The sequence below is a fragment of the Apodemus sylvaticus genome, chromosome X (genome assembly GCF_947179515.1).
Source record: "Apodemus sylvaticus chromosome X, mApoSyl1.1, whole genome shotgun sequence".
Lineage (NCBI taxonomy): Eukaryota > Metazoa > Chordata > Mammalia > Rodentia > Muridae > Apodemus > Apodemus sylvaticus.
Genome location: NC_067495.1, coordinates 7941781 through 7957101, shown reverse-complemented (window position 1 = coordinate 7957101; position 15321 = coordinate 7941781). Strand labels below are relative to the sequence as shown.

At 43.9% G+C, this 15321-nt stretch overlaps 2 pseudogenes; both read left to right on the top strand.

Annotated features, from left to right (window-relative positions):
• Positions 1-809: 809 nt before the first annotated feature.
• Positions 810-3169, top strand: LOC127675497 (AKT-interacting protein-like; annotated as a pseudogene).
• Positions 3170-10426: 7257 nt separating this feature from the next.
• On the top strand, positions 10427-12778 carry LOC127675494 (AKT-interacting protein-like; annotated as a pseudogene).
• Positions 12779-15321: the final 2543 nt, after the last annotated feature.

The window sequence follows — 15321 nt, the reverse complement described above, 5'->3', positions numbered from 1 at the left end:
TGGCTCCTGACATTTATCCCAGCTCTTTGGGGGTCAAAGAAGGGAGATCTTGAATTTGAGGACAGTCTAGGCTACACAGCAAGAGTCTGTCTCAGTATAGAATACGTAAAGAAACAAATAAACATAGCAAAAGAGAAATGTGTTAACCAAAGGACCAGGAAATGATCAGCTTTGGCAGACAGAGGAAACACCAACAAGACACCAAGCCAAAAACTACCTTGCTACAATAAATTATCAGTGCTGGCTAGTTTTGTTTTGTATTTTGTTTCTGTTTTTTTTTTTTTTTTTTTTTTTTTTTTTGTTTTTGTCAACTTGAAACTACCTCAGATCATTTGGAAAGGGGACCCTCAACTGAGAAAATGTGACAAGAGTGACCTGTAGACAAACCTGTATGATATTTTCCTGATTGGTGTTTGATAAGGGAGAGCCCAGCCCACAGTGAGTGGTGTCAGTCCTGGGCAGGTGGGCCTGGGATGTGGAGGAGAGCAGGCGGGGCCAGTCACAGGGAGCAAGCCAGTCAGCATCCTCCTCCATGGGCTGTGCACCAGCTCCTGCCAGGTGCAGTAAACTCTCCTCCCTATTGTCCACACTGCAGGAACAGCATTAAACATGCAGGCAAAACCAGAAAGTCCCAATGAGCTTCACCATAACATAATGCTCCAAATGCTCCAAATATACATAGTAGGGCCAAAGACATAGTTTACTTGATAGAGTACTTGCCTAGAACACATGATGCTCAGGATTCTGTCCCCTGAACTGCAGGAAATGGAGTCAGACACACCCCTGCAACATCAGCATTTAGGTGACAGATGCAGGTAGATGAAGAATCGGCAACCAGCCTCAGGTATGGACTGAGTTGAAGGACAGCCTGGGCTCCATGCGACCCTGACCTCCCCACCTCCCAGACACTAAAATGTTTCCTTTCGTTCGCTAGACGTGGTGCTGGTGCTTGCCTTTGGTTACAGCACTTGGGAGGCTGAGAGGCCACCTTGGACCACATTGTAAGTTCCAAACCTGCCAGAGTGACATACTGAGATTTCCTCTGAAAACAAAACAACAATAACAACAAAACTGGAAATATATAACCTATAAATGTCAACTCTAAGACAAATGGCTGGAGAGATGGCTGTGTTTGAGAACACCGACTGCTCTTCCAGAGGTCTTGAGTTCAAATCCCAGCAAACAATGCTTGCTGACAACCATCTGTAGTGGATTCTGATGACCTCTTCCAGTATGTCTGAAGATATCATATATAAAATAAATCTTTAGAGCCTGGTGGTGGTGGCATGGGCCTGTAATCCCAGCAATCTGGGAGGCAGAAGCAGGCAAATTTCTGACTCCGAAGCCAGCCTAGTCTACAGAGTGAGTTCCAGGAGAGCCAGGGCAACACAGAGAAACCCTGTCTCGCAAAAACAAATCCAAAATCAAATAAAATAAATCATTAAAAAATATGAAATGCATATTAAGGTTATCTAACTAAAGATTTAAGGCAGCCTTCATAAAACTAATTCGAAGGATAAATTAAAAACATGTTTGAAAAAAAATGAGTTTGATGTAAACTGTCCCTGTCCCCAGAAAGCTGCACTCCCCCCTCTTGGCTTTATCCCAGGCCCCAACTCCAGCAGGCATTCCTGAAGGACCCACTAGCCAGGCCTGCCAGTGAAGCAGGCAGGCAAGCTTCAGATCTTCACTGTCCCTTCTCTCCTCCCAATGTCATCCCCCAGCCTCATGGTCCCTCACCTCTGTAGCAGACCCCCTGCCAAGGGCTCTCCACAGTCTCTGAGCTCCTTCCCAGAGGACTAAACAGATGCTGGAGGAACAGCCTGCTTTCCCCCCTCTTGTGGACCCCTCAGCCTGGATCCTAGCCCATCCCCCTTCCTAAGTTTCAGATCTAGGGAAACAATCTACCTGACAACTAGGAAAACATTCTACCTGAAACCATCGCCACATCTAGCAGGATTCTAGGAGAAGAATTCTCAACAGACACCACAGTGTCCTAAGGACCAGAGAGGACAAAAGAAACCAAGAGAAAAAACCCCACTCACCCACTAAAGACAAGAGCAGGTGAAAAGTACCTAGAATTACAAGGATCCCAACCCCAGATGCTTCGATGCCAGCATACAAACTCTATTGATGGAGCGTCAGGGGCCGGGCAGCACTACAGGAGGAGATGCTGTTGGCCCGCGGGGGCGCTCAGCGCCCAGCACTCAGGCACCAAGGGCATCCAGCTTGAATGCTGAGGACAGAAGCCTTTGATGACACAGCACTGACGTTCATGGAAGACACATTGTGACCCCTATGTGGAGCGCATCTGCAGGCTCTGAGCGCCAAGGAGCAGAAGGCAAGGAGAAGACATTAGCGGGGGATGTGAATACCAGTCCTCCACGAAGTGCACCCAAAAAATAGCTCCCTTCTAGAACCAAAAATGCCCTGCCCAGATCGAAGCCTGCCCCAGCAGGGCAGTCAAGAAAGGGCAGCCACGCCTCTTACAGAAGGGTCCTTCTACCTGGAATATTCGCTTCTTGCGGAATTTACATTGGTGGTGAAGCAGAATCTGCCAGGTGTCTATGTACAGCCATCTTTCCGCTCGCCATTAGTGTGGTTTGGAGTAATATTCATCAGGCACAGGCTCTATCAGGACGGCATATTCAAGTTTACGGTGTATATTCCCGATAATTACCCAGATGGCGACTGTCCACGCCTGCTGTTTGATATCCCCGTCTTTCACCCACTGGTGGATCCCACCTCGGGTGAGCTGGATGTACAAAGAAAATTCGCCAAGTGGATGCGCAACCACAATCGTATATGGCAGGTGTTAATGTATGCAAGGAGAGTCTTCTACAAGATCAGCACGAAGAATCCCCTAAACCCAGACGCTGCAATGCTCTATGAAAGAGACATTCAGCTTTTTAAAGGTAAAGTGGCCGAAAGTGTTAACATCTGTATGGCTCATCTGTTTGACCTGCCGAAGATAGAAGACCCCTACGCCATTAGCTTTTCTCCGTGGAACCCTTTTGTACATGATGAGGCCAGAGAAAAGATGCTGACTCCGAATAAGAAGCGCGAGGAACAGCAGCACAGTAAGAGTGTTCACATTCCTGGCCTCTCGTGGGTCAAGCCTGGCTCCCTACAACCTTTCAGTAAAGAAGAGAAAACTGTAGCAACCTAAGAGCTGGTGGAGCCGGGGCACCACACACTTTCCTGCTGGACTCTGGCCTCCTTAAAGCAAAGGCCCGACTGAAGAGGAGACTTGGCGAACAGCGGCTGGCTATCAGTGTTGTGTGTGCGTAGGTTCTACCAGCAGGCTAAGGAGACCTCTCATTAAATAAAGCGTTACTTCTGTGGAAAGTGTCAGAGTGGATCTAGTTCACTACTCCAAATTACGGGAGGACCTCGTGGCTTCCGCATTTTTCTTCACATGTGAGAGGTAATTTGGGTTTACTTAAACTAAGAGAACAGAGAGCAATGTGTAATAGCTGGTGTTGGTAGTTTCAGCTGTACACATGTTAGACCGTGAGGAAGGGTGGAGAACAGACTCCAGAGTGCGTCCTTTTGCATAGAGCACTGGCTTCCGGGGCTCAGGCTGCTGAGCTGCTGTAAACATCTAGCTCGGAGGCCTTAGGAAAGCAGGCAGAACCAGGACGCTGGTTCAGACTTTTGTCTGTTCTTTTTTTAAAGGCAAATTACTGTATTTCCATGACAGGAATAAGAGAAAAGTGTTCAAATGGTTATACTTTTGTTTTTTGTTTCTTTTTCGAGATAGGGTTTCTCTATGTAGAGCTGTCTCTCCTGGAACTCACTCTGTAGACCAGGCTGGCCTGGAACTCAGAAATTCACCTGTCTCTCCTCCCAAGTGCTGGGATTAAAGGCGTGTGCCACCACTGCCCTGCTTGTTCATATGGTTTCTGATGTAACCAGGTATTTAAATGGTGAATGAGCGATGTATTAGTGGAAATGAACTAAAGCAATAAATGGTTGTCATTTATGCAGGACAAAAACCTCTATTGATAACAGGATAATGTGTCTCTCCACTAGAGCTCAGCAACCCTACCACAACAGGCCCTGGGAAATGCAGCACAGTTGAAGAGTAAGAAAAGGCTTCTAAAATACCTTTATGGATGTGATCAAAGTCCTTAAACAGGAAATGGAGGAAACCTTTAAGGAAATCTATGAAAACAAGCAAACAATGAAAAGAAATGTATAAATAGCTCTAAAAAGGAAACTTTAAATTTAAACATTACAGCTCCTTATATTGGAAATTTTCTTTCTTTCTTTTTAAAAATTTTTATTTATTTCATGTATGTGGGTACACTGTAGTTGTCTTTAGACACACCTGAAGAGGGCATCAGATCTCATTACAGACGGTTGTGAGCCACCATGCAGTTGCGGGAATTTGAACTCAGGACATCTGGAAGAGCAGTCAGTGCTCTTAACCACTGAGCCATCTATCCAGCCCCAGGATACTTCTTAAAGGGAATATTCAACAAGAAGACATTGAAGTTCTATATATATGCCCCAAACAGAAGGGCACCCAAGTTCATAAAGGAAACACAACTACAGCTTAAATCACATATAATCACACATGGATATTAGGAGACTTCAATGCTCCACTCTTGACAATACACAGGTTATCCATACAAAAATAAACAAATAAAACAAAACACCTGGAGAAATGCTAATTGATCTCATAAAATAAATGGAACTCAAAGATATTTACAGCTGGGCAGTGGAGGTGCATGCCCGTAATCCCAGCACTTGGGAGGCAGTGGAAGGCCGATTTCAGAGTTCAAGGCCAGCCTTGTCTACAGAGTGAGTTGCAGGACAGCCCGAGCTATGCAGAGAAACCCTGTCTCAAAAATACAAACCAACCAACCAACCAACCAAACAAACAAACAAAAAAAAGATATATACTGAGCATTTCACTCAAACACAAAAGAATATTCCCTCTTCTCAGCACCTCATGGAACTTTCCCCAAGAGTGACCACATTCTCAGACACAAAGCAAGTCCCAATAGAAAAAAATTGAAACAACACCTTACATACTATCAGACCATCATAGATTAAAGCTAGATGTCTACAACAGGAGCAACAGAAAACTTAGATTAGATAGAGGAAGCTGAAAAAATCTCTTTACTAATTAAAAAATGGGTCAAGACTATAATTATGAAATAAGGACTTTTTAAGAATTTAATGAAAGTGAATATGCAGTATACCAAAACTTATGGGACACAATGAAAAGGAGTCTATGGGGCTGGAGAGATGGCTCAGTGGTTAAGAGCACTAACTGTCCTTACAGAGAGGTCTTGAGTTCAAGTCCCAGTAACCACATGGTGGCTCACAACCATCTGTAATGGGAAACAATGCCCTCTTCTGGTGTGGCTGAAGGCAGGGACTGTGTACTCATATACATAAAATAAATTAATTAATTAATAAAAAATTAAAATTGTTTAAAAAAACAAAAAGGGAGTCTAAAAGGCAAGTTCATAGCACAAAATGCCCACATAAAAAATTGGAGAGATCTTCCACTAACAGCCGCACACCTGAAAGCTTTAGAACATAAAGAAGAAATCACACCCAACAGGAGTAGACTGCAGGAAATAGTGAGACTCAGGGCTGAAATCAACAAGACAGAAACAAACAAAAACAATACAAAGAATCAATGAACAAATAGTTGGTTCTTTGAGAGAATCAGTAAGATTGACAAGCCCTTATCCAAATTACCCAAAACACAAAGAGAGAAGATCCAAATGAACAAAGATAAAGAGAAAAAGGGAGACACAAAACAGACATCAAGGGCCAGAAGGGGGTGGTGCACACCTTTAATCCCTGCACTTGGGAGGCAGAGGCAGGAGGGTCTCTGAGTTCAAGTCCAGCCTGATCTACACAGTGAGTTCCAGGACAGACAGGCCTACACAGAGAGACCCTGTCTCAAAAAACAAAACAAAACAAAACAAAACAAAGACAAAGACAAAAACAAACAAAAAATCAAGGAAATACAGGGAATCATAAGATCATGCTTTAAAAACCTATATTTTACCAAATTGGGAAATCTAAATGAAATGAATAAATTTCTTGATACAAATTGCCTACCAAAGCTAAGATCAAATAAGCAATTTAAACAGACTCATAAACCTCAGTGAAATATAAGAAGTAATTAAAATCTACTGACCCAAAATGCTCATGGATAGACACAGCATTTTACCAGACTTTCAAAGACCCTAACCCTAACTTCTAATCCTAACAGCTAATGCCAATATGCCACAAAATAGAAGCATTATGAGCACTGCCAAGTTTTTCTTAGGAGGTCACAGTTTCCCTGACTCTCCAACCACATAAAGACCCAACCAAAAAAAGATGGAATTACAGACCAATACCTATTATGAACATAGATGCACATATCTCAATAAAATACTTACAAACTGAATTCAAGAACACATAAAAAACCATCTACCATGACAAAGTAAGCTTCATCCTAGGGATTCAGGGATGGTTCAACATAACGTAAATTGGTAAATGTTATTTACTACATAAACAAACTGAAAGACAAAAACCACGTGACCATCTCATTAGACACAGAAAAGATCTTTGACAAAAATTCAACATCCCTTTATAATGAAAGTACCAGAGAGATTAGGGATACAAGGGACATACCTCAATGTAGTAAAGATAGTTTACAGCAAGCCCATAGCCATCCACATAAATGGAAAGAAACTCAAAATGATCCACCAAAATCAGGAACAAGAAATGGCTGCCCACATCTTTTCAATATAGTGCTTGAGGTCTTATTTAGAGCAATAAGACAACTGAAGGTCAAGAAGTTAGAAATTAGTGCTGGAGAGATGGCTCAGCAGTTAAGAGCACTGACTGGTCTTCCAGAGGTCCTGAGTTCAATTCCCAGCAATCATAAGGTGGCTCACAACCATCTGTCATGGGGTCTGGTGCCCTCTTCTGGTGTGTCTGAAGAGAGCAATGGTGGTGTACTCATATCCATAAAATAAATAATTGTTTTTAAAAAAAGTGACCAAGGCACTTCTTCTAAAATCACTTGAAATTGCCATCCTTGACTCTTCAGGGCCATGGTAGACAAGTAGGTCAATCACTTATTGATGGTCATTTTGTAGTCATGGAATCAAAATGGAGCCAATCAAAATCATCTCAAAAATTGGAACATGGACGACTCTTCCCTTCTGGAGCTAATCGATCTGTCTACCTGGGTGCCCTTGGACATATTCTGTATTACTGAGCATAGATTTTCCCATCTTAAAGCTGGGCAATGGTGGTACACGCCCTTAATCCCAAAACTCAAGAGGCAGAGGCACAAGGATCTCTGTGAACTCCAGGCCAGCCTGGTCTACAGAGTGAGTTCTAGGACAGCCAAGTCTACGCAGAGAACTCCTGTCTCAAATAAGCAAACAACAACAAAAAAACCCAAAAATTTGTATTTCTCACCTTGCATGAGGATAATATCAGCCATATCATAGGAATTATAAGGAGTAAAAAATATAAAGTCTTAGAACACGTGTTATAAAATGTAAAGTATTTAAAATAATATTAGTGATGTATTGTTTCTACATACAAATAAAATGATTTGATAAACTAATTCATTACATGTATCGATAAAATGGCAAAACATCAAACTCTCAGAGTATTCACTGGTTTATTTTAATTAATTAAGTATTTACTTCTCTCCCTGTATGATGGGGCACATCATAGGACAGCTGTTCTCTCCTTCTGTCCTTACATGGGTCTAAAAACTGAGTCCAGGTCCTCAGGCTTGTGTGACAAGCACTTTTACACAGTGAGCCATCTTGTTGGTTCTTTATTGCTTGCTTATTTATTTATTTGCTATTACCCTCCCACATCTCTCTCTCTCTCTCTCTCTCTCTCTCTCTCTCTCTCTCTCTGTGTGTGTGTGTGTGTGTGTGTGTGTGTGTGTGTGTGTATTTCAATGCTGAGCCTCAAATCCTGGGTCTGGTTCAGGATAGACACCCAGCCTTTGTTTTTAGAAAGGGTCCTGGTGTGTAGCCTAGATCGGCCTCCACTTTGAATTCAGAACCCTCCTGCTTCTGTGCTCCAAGTGCTAGGATTACAGGTGTGTACTAGAATGTCCAATTACTTCTGTATTGAAAACGTTTTAGCACACTCATTTCTTTGTCTGTGTGTCTGCGTGTGTGCAATAGCACACACGTATAGGTCAAAGGGCAGCTTGCAGGACTTGCATCTCTCCTGGTTGTCTTCTACCAAGTGGCTCTCGGGTTCTTACTCACGTGGGTCATGCTTGGCAGCAAGCAGAGCCCTCACCTGCTGAGCCACTTCTCTATAGATTGGTTTCTGTTTTGCTTTAGTGAAAATGTATTGCAGGGCTCCAACAACTTGTTTCTTTTTCTTCTCAATGTCTTGCTCTGCAGCTTCCTTGGCCCTTTCTGTTCAAATACCAGAGTCAGGCATTTGGTACTGGCCATGTGAAAACTGCTAAAAATGGGGTAGGGGGTGCCTTCTGAAATTCTTCTATTTCTCTCTGATGATTCTGGCCTTCTCCTTTTGTAGACAGTTGGGATGGGCATCACAGATCCTCTTACCTGGGGGTGGGGGGCACAATTTGAATTCTTCAGTGGACTGTCTCCCTTCTTGGAAGCAGAAGGCTTCCTGGAGAAGAGTGTGAGCTTGGAGCCATCCTCTTCAGGTGCTATAGCACACTGGCCTCTAGTGATGCATTAGATTTGTTTTGGCTTCTTGAGTCCACAAAGAAGCCACTGGGCCACTTTCTTAAGGATGCTGACCTCCCTGAGATCTCCTAGGCTGAAGCCCCTCCCAGCTCAGACCCTGGTCACTGTGGACTACCTCCCTATGAACCTGATAGGGCAGTGTGGCAGTCTTTGGCCTGGATGCCCTTGGATCTTGCATCCTGGCGAGTTGAACCAATTGTCCACTCTCTGCTAGGGCTGCTGCTAATGCTGCCACTCTTTATGGAAGTGGTGTTTGAGGATCATTGTCATAGCTGGACGCCATGGCTGCTCCCTATACAGGAGGATGACAGAGCTGAAATTATTTACATGTGTGTTTTAAAGGTCCCTCTTTTGAAACCCGGAAACAGGCATCTCTAAAGCCATACTCTCTGAAAATTAAGATACTGCAAATGTTGCATTTAGGCCTTGGGAACATGAAGAAGAAACTTCTTAGGGGTGATGGCGGTGTGGTTTCTTGACTGTATTTCTGGGTCACATGGCTTTGTTACTCTAACAGAGAGTCAGTGTCCTGTATGTGTGAGATATATACCCTTTGCCATACAACTGCTGTAATTTAACAACCTGTACAAATTCAAGAGACTTCTATTTCCATGAAGATAGGCATTCATTCCCTGTCAGTTCTGCTAAGGACAAACTTAGGATATTATATACAAAGCAAGCATGAGATAAATCTTATATATAAAGAAAGCATGAGCTTTGCCTCAGTACCCAAGAAGCAAAGGGCAATGGATTCTTTTCTGATGCCTGCATTCTAGATGTCCGGCTCAAAAGAAGTTGGCACTCAGATCGTCAACGAGAGCAGACTTTCAAGTCCCAGGAAAAGCCTGTTCTTCCTAGCCAAAGGACCAGGAAGAGTCTGTGTGTGACGGCTCCTGTCATTTATCCCAGCTCTTTGGGGGTCAAAGAAGGGAGATCTTGAATTTGAGGACAGTCTAGGCTACACAGCAAGAGTCTGTCTCAGTATAGAATACGTAAATAAGCAAATAAACATAGCAAAAGAGAAATGTGTTAACCAAAGGACCAGGAAATGATCAGCTTTGGCAGACAGAGGAGAAACCAACAAGACACCAAGCCAAAAACTACCTTCCTACAATAAACTATCGGTGCTGGTTAGTTTTGTTTTGTATTTTGTTTCTGTTTTTTTTGTTTTGTTTTGTTTTGTTTTGTTTTTGTCAGCTTGACATTAGCTCAGATCATTTGGAAAGGGGACCCTCAACTGAGAAAATGTGACAAGAGTGACCTGTAGACAAACCTGTATGATATTTTCCTGATTGGTGTTTGATAAGGGAGAGCCCAGCCCACAGTGAGTGGTGTCAGTCCTGGACAGGTGGGCCTGGGCTGTGGAGGAGAGCAGGCGGGGCCAGTCACAGGGAGCAAGCCAGTCAGCATCCTCCTCCATGGGCTGTGCACCAGCTCCTGCCAGGTGCAGTAAACTCTCCTCCCTATTGTCCACACTGCAGGAACAGCATTAAACATGCCAGCAAAACCAGAAAGTCCCAAAGAGCTTCACCATAACATAATGCTCCAAATGTCAAAGTCTCAATATACATAGTAGGGCCAAAGACATAGTTTACTTGATAGAGTACTTGCCTAGAACACATGATGCTCAGGGTTCTGTCCCCTGAACTGCAGGAAATGGAGTCAGGCACACCCCTGCAACATCAGCATTTAGGTGACAGATGCAGGTAGATGAAGAATCGGCAAGCAGCCTCAGGTATGGACTGAGTTGAAGGACAGCCTGGGCTCCATGCGACCCTGACCTCCCCACCTCCCAGACACTAAAATGTTTCCTTTCATTCTCTAGACATGGTGCTGGTGCTTCCCTTTAGTTACAGCATTTGGGAGGCTGAGAGGCCACCTTGGACCACATTGTAAGTTCCAAACCTGCTAGAGTGACATACTGACATTTCCTCTGAAAACAAAACAACAATAACTACAAAACTGGAAATATATAACCCATAAATGTCAACTCTAAGACAAATGGCTGGAGAGATGGCTCAGTGGTTGAGAACACCGACTGCTCTTCCAGAGGTCTTGAGTTCAAATCCCAGCAAACAATGCTTGCTGACAACCATCTGTAGTGGATTCTGATGACCTCTTCCAGTATGTCTGAAGATATCATATATAAAATAAATCTTTAGAACCTGGTGGTGGTGGCATGGGCCTGTAATCCTAGCACTCTGGGAGGCAGAGGCAGGCAGATTTCTGACTCCGAAGCCAGCCTAGTCTACAGAGTGAGTTCTAGGAGAGCCAGGGCAACACAGAGAAACCCTGTCTCTGTGATTTGCAAAAACAAATCCAAAATCAAATAAAATAAATCGTTAAAAAATATGAAATGCATATTAAGGTTATCTAACTAAAGATTTAAGGCAGCCTTCATAAAACTAATTCAAAACATAAATTAAAAACATGTTTGAAAAAAAATGAGTTTGATGTAAACTGTCCCTGTCCCCAGCAAGCTCCACTCCCCCTCATGTCTTTATCCCAGGCCCCAACTCCAGCAGGCATTCCTGAAGGACCCACTAGCCAGGCCTGCCAGTGAAGCAGGCAGGCAAGCTTCAGATCTTCACTGTCCCTTCTCTCCTCCCAATGCCATCCCCCAGCCTCATGGTCCCTCACCTCTGTAGCAGACCCCCTGCCAAGGGCTCTCCACAGTCTCTGAGCTCCTTCCCAGAGGACTAAACAGATGCTGGTGGAACAGCCTGCTTTCCCCCCTCTTGTGGACCCCTCCGCCTGGATCCTAGCCCATCCCCCTTCCTAAGTTTCAGATCTAGGGAAACAATCTACCTGACAACTAGGAAAACATTCTACCTGAAACCATGGCCACATCTAGCAGGATTCTAGGAGAAGAATTCTCAACAGACACCACAGCATCCTAAGGACCAGAGAGGACAAAGAAACCAAGAGAAAAAACCCTACTCACCCACTAAAGACAAGAGCAGGTGATCAGTACCTAGAATTACAAGGATCCCAACCCCAGATGCTTCGATGCCAGCATACAAACTCTATTGCTGGAGCGTCAGGGGCCGGGCAGCACTACAGGAGGAGATGGTGGCGCTCAGCGCCCAGTGCTCAGGCACCAAGGGCATCCAGCCTGAATGCTGAGGACAGAAGCCTTTGATGACACAGCACTGACGTTCATGGAAGACACATTGTGACCCCTATGTGGAGCACGTCTGCAGGCTCTGAGCGCCAAGGAGCAGAAGGCAAGGAGAAGACATTAGTGGGGGATGTGAAAACCAGTCCTCCACGAAGTGCACCCAAAAACCAGCTCCCTTCTAGAATCAAAAATGCCCTGCCCAGATCGAAGCCTGCCCCAGCAGGGCAGTCAAGAAAGGGCAGCCACGCCTCTTACAGAAGGGTCCTTCTACCTGGAATATTCGCTTCTTGCGGAATTTACATTGGTGGTGAAGCAGAAGCTGCCAGGAGTCTATGTACAGCCATCTTTCCGCTCGCCATTAGTGTGGTTTGGAGTAATATTCATCCGCCACGGGCTCTATCAGGACGGCATATTCAAGTTTACGGTGTATATTCCCGATAATTATCCAGATGGCGACTGTCCACGCCTGCTGTTTGATATCCCCGTCTTTCACCCACTAGTGGATCCCACCTCGGGCGAGCTGGATGTACAAAGAAAATTCGCCAAGTGGATGCGCAACCACAATCGTATATGGCAGGTGTTAATGTATGCAAGGAGAGTCTTCTACAAGATCAGCACGAAGAATCCCCTAAACCCAGACGCTGCAATGCTGTATGAAAGAGACATTCAGCTTTTTAAAGGTAAAGTGGCCGAAAGTGTTAACATCTGTATGGCTCATCTGTTTGACCTGCCGAAGATAGAAGACCCCTACGCCATTAGCTTTTCTCCGTGGAACCCTTTTGTACATGATGAGGCCAGAGAAAAGATGATGACTCCGAAAAAGAAGCGCGAGGAACAGCACAGTAAGAGTGTTCACGTTGCTGGTCTCTCATGGGTCAAGCCTGGCTCCCTACAGCCTTTCAGTAAAGAAGAGAAAACTGTAGCAACCTAAGAGCCGGTGGAGCCGGGGCACCACACACTTTCCTGCTGGACTCTGGCCTCCTTAAAGCCAAGGCCCGACTGAAGAGGAGACTTGGCGAACAGCGGCTGGCTATCAGTGTTGTGTGTGCGTAGGTTCTACCAGCAGGCTAAGGAGACCTCTCATTAAATAAAGCGTTACTTCCGTGGAAAGTGTCAGAGTGGATCTAGTTCACTACTCCAAATTACGGGGGGACCTCGTGGCTTCCGCATTTTTCTTCACATGTGAGAGGTAATTTGGGTTTACTTAAACTAAGAGAACAGAGAGCAATGTGTAATAGCTGGTGGTGGTAGTTTCAGCTGTACATATGTTAGACCGTGAGGAAGGGTGGAGAACAGACTCCAGAGTGCGTCCTTTTGCATAGAGCACTGGCTTCCGGGGCTCAGGCTGCTGAGCTGCTGTAAACATCTAGCTCGGAGGCCTTAGGAAAGCAGGCAGAACCAGGACGCTGGTTCAGACTTTTGTCTGTTCGTTTTTTTTAAGGCAAATTACGGTATTTCCATGACAGGAATAAGAGAAAAGTGTTCAAATGGCTATACTTTTGGTTTTTGTTTCTTTTTCGAGATAGGGTTTCTCTATCTAGAGCTGTCTCTCCTGGAACTCACTCTGTAGACCAGGCTGGCCTGGAACTCAGAAATTCACCTGTCTCTCCTCCCAAGTGCTGGGATTAAAGGCGTGTGCCACCACTGCCCTGCTTGTTCAAATGGTTTCTCATGAAACCAGGTATTTAAATGGTGAGTGAGCGATGTATTAGTGGAAATGAACTAAAGCAATAAATGGTTGTCATTTATGCAGGAAAAAAAACCTCTATTGATAACAGGATAATGTCTCTCCACTAGAGCTCAGCAACCCTACCACAACAGGCCCTGGGAAATGCAGCACAGTTGAAGGGTAAGAAAAGGGCACTGAAATACCTTTATGGATGTGATCAAAGTCCTTAAACAGGAAATGGAGGAAACCTTTAAGGAAATCTATGAAAACAAGCAAACAATGAAAGGAAAGTATAAATAGCTCTAAAAAGGAAAATTTAAACATTACAGGTCCTTATATTGGAAATTTCTTTTTTTGTTGTTGGTTTTTGTTTGTTTGTTTGTTTGTTTGTTTTGGATTTTTTTCCGAGACATTGTTTCTCTATATAGCTCTGGCTGTCCTGGAACCAGGCTGACCTTGAACTCAGAAATCTGCCTGTCTCTGCCTCCCAGCGTGCTAGGATTACAGTCGTGGGCCACCACCGCCAAGCTTCTTCTTTTTTTTTAGGTTTTACTTATTACATGTATGTGGGTACACTGTAGTTGTCTTCAGACACACCAGCAGAGGGCAAGATATCTGATTACGGATGGTTGTGAGCCACCATGTGGTGGCTGGAAATTGAACTCAGGGCCTCTGGAAGAGCAGTTAGTGCTCTTAAGCACTGAGCCATTTCTGGAGTCCCGGAAAATGTCTTAAAGGGAATATTCAACAAGAAGACATTGAAGTTCTTTTAACATCTAAGCCCCAAACAGAAGGGAACCCAAGTTCATAAAGGAAACACAACTACAGCTTAAATCACATAAAATCACACACGGATATTGGGAGACTTCAATGCTCCACTCTTGACAATACACAGGTTATCCATACAAAAATAAACAAATAAAACAAAACACCTGGAGAAATGCTAATTGATCCCATAAAATAAATGGAACTCAAAGATATTTACAGCTGGGCAGTGGAGGTGCATGCCTGTAATCCCAGCACTTGGGAGGCAGTGGAAGGCGGATTTCAGAGTTCAAGGCCAGCCTGGTCTACAGAGTGAGTTGTAGGACAGCCTGGGTTATGCAGAGAAACCCTGTCTCAAAAATACAAACCAACCAACCAACCAAACAAACAAACAAACAAACAAAAGATATGTACAGACCATTTCACTCAAACACAAAAGAATATTCCCTCTTCTCAGCACCTCATGGAACTTTCCCCAAGAGTGACCACATTCTCAGACACAAAGCAAGTCCCAATAGAAAAAAATTGAAACAACACCTTACATACTATCAGACCATCATAGATTAAAGCTAGATGTCTACAACAGGAGCAACAGAAAACTTAGATTAGATAGAGGAAGCTGAAAAATCTCTTTACTAATTAAAAAATGGGTCAAGACTATAATTATGAAATAAGGACTTTTTAAGAATTTAATGAAAGTGAATATGCAGTATACCAAAACTTATGGGACACAATGAAAAGGAGTCTATGGGGCTGGAGAGATGGCTCAGTGGTTAAGAGCACTAACTGTCCTTACAGAGAGGTCTTGAGTTCAAGTCCCAGTAACCACATGGTGGCTCACAACCATCTGTAATGGGAAACAATGCCCTCTTCTGGTGTGGCTGAAGGCAGGGACTGTGTACTCATATACATAAAATTAATTAATTAATTAATAAAAAATTAAAATTGTTTAAAAAAACAAAAAGGGAGTCTAAAAGGCAAGTTCCTAGCCCGAAGTGCCCACATAAAAAATTGGAGAGATCTTCCACTAACAGCCGCAC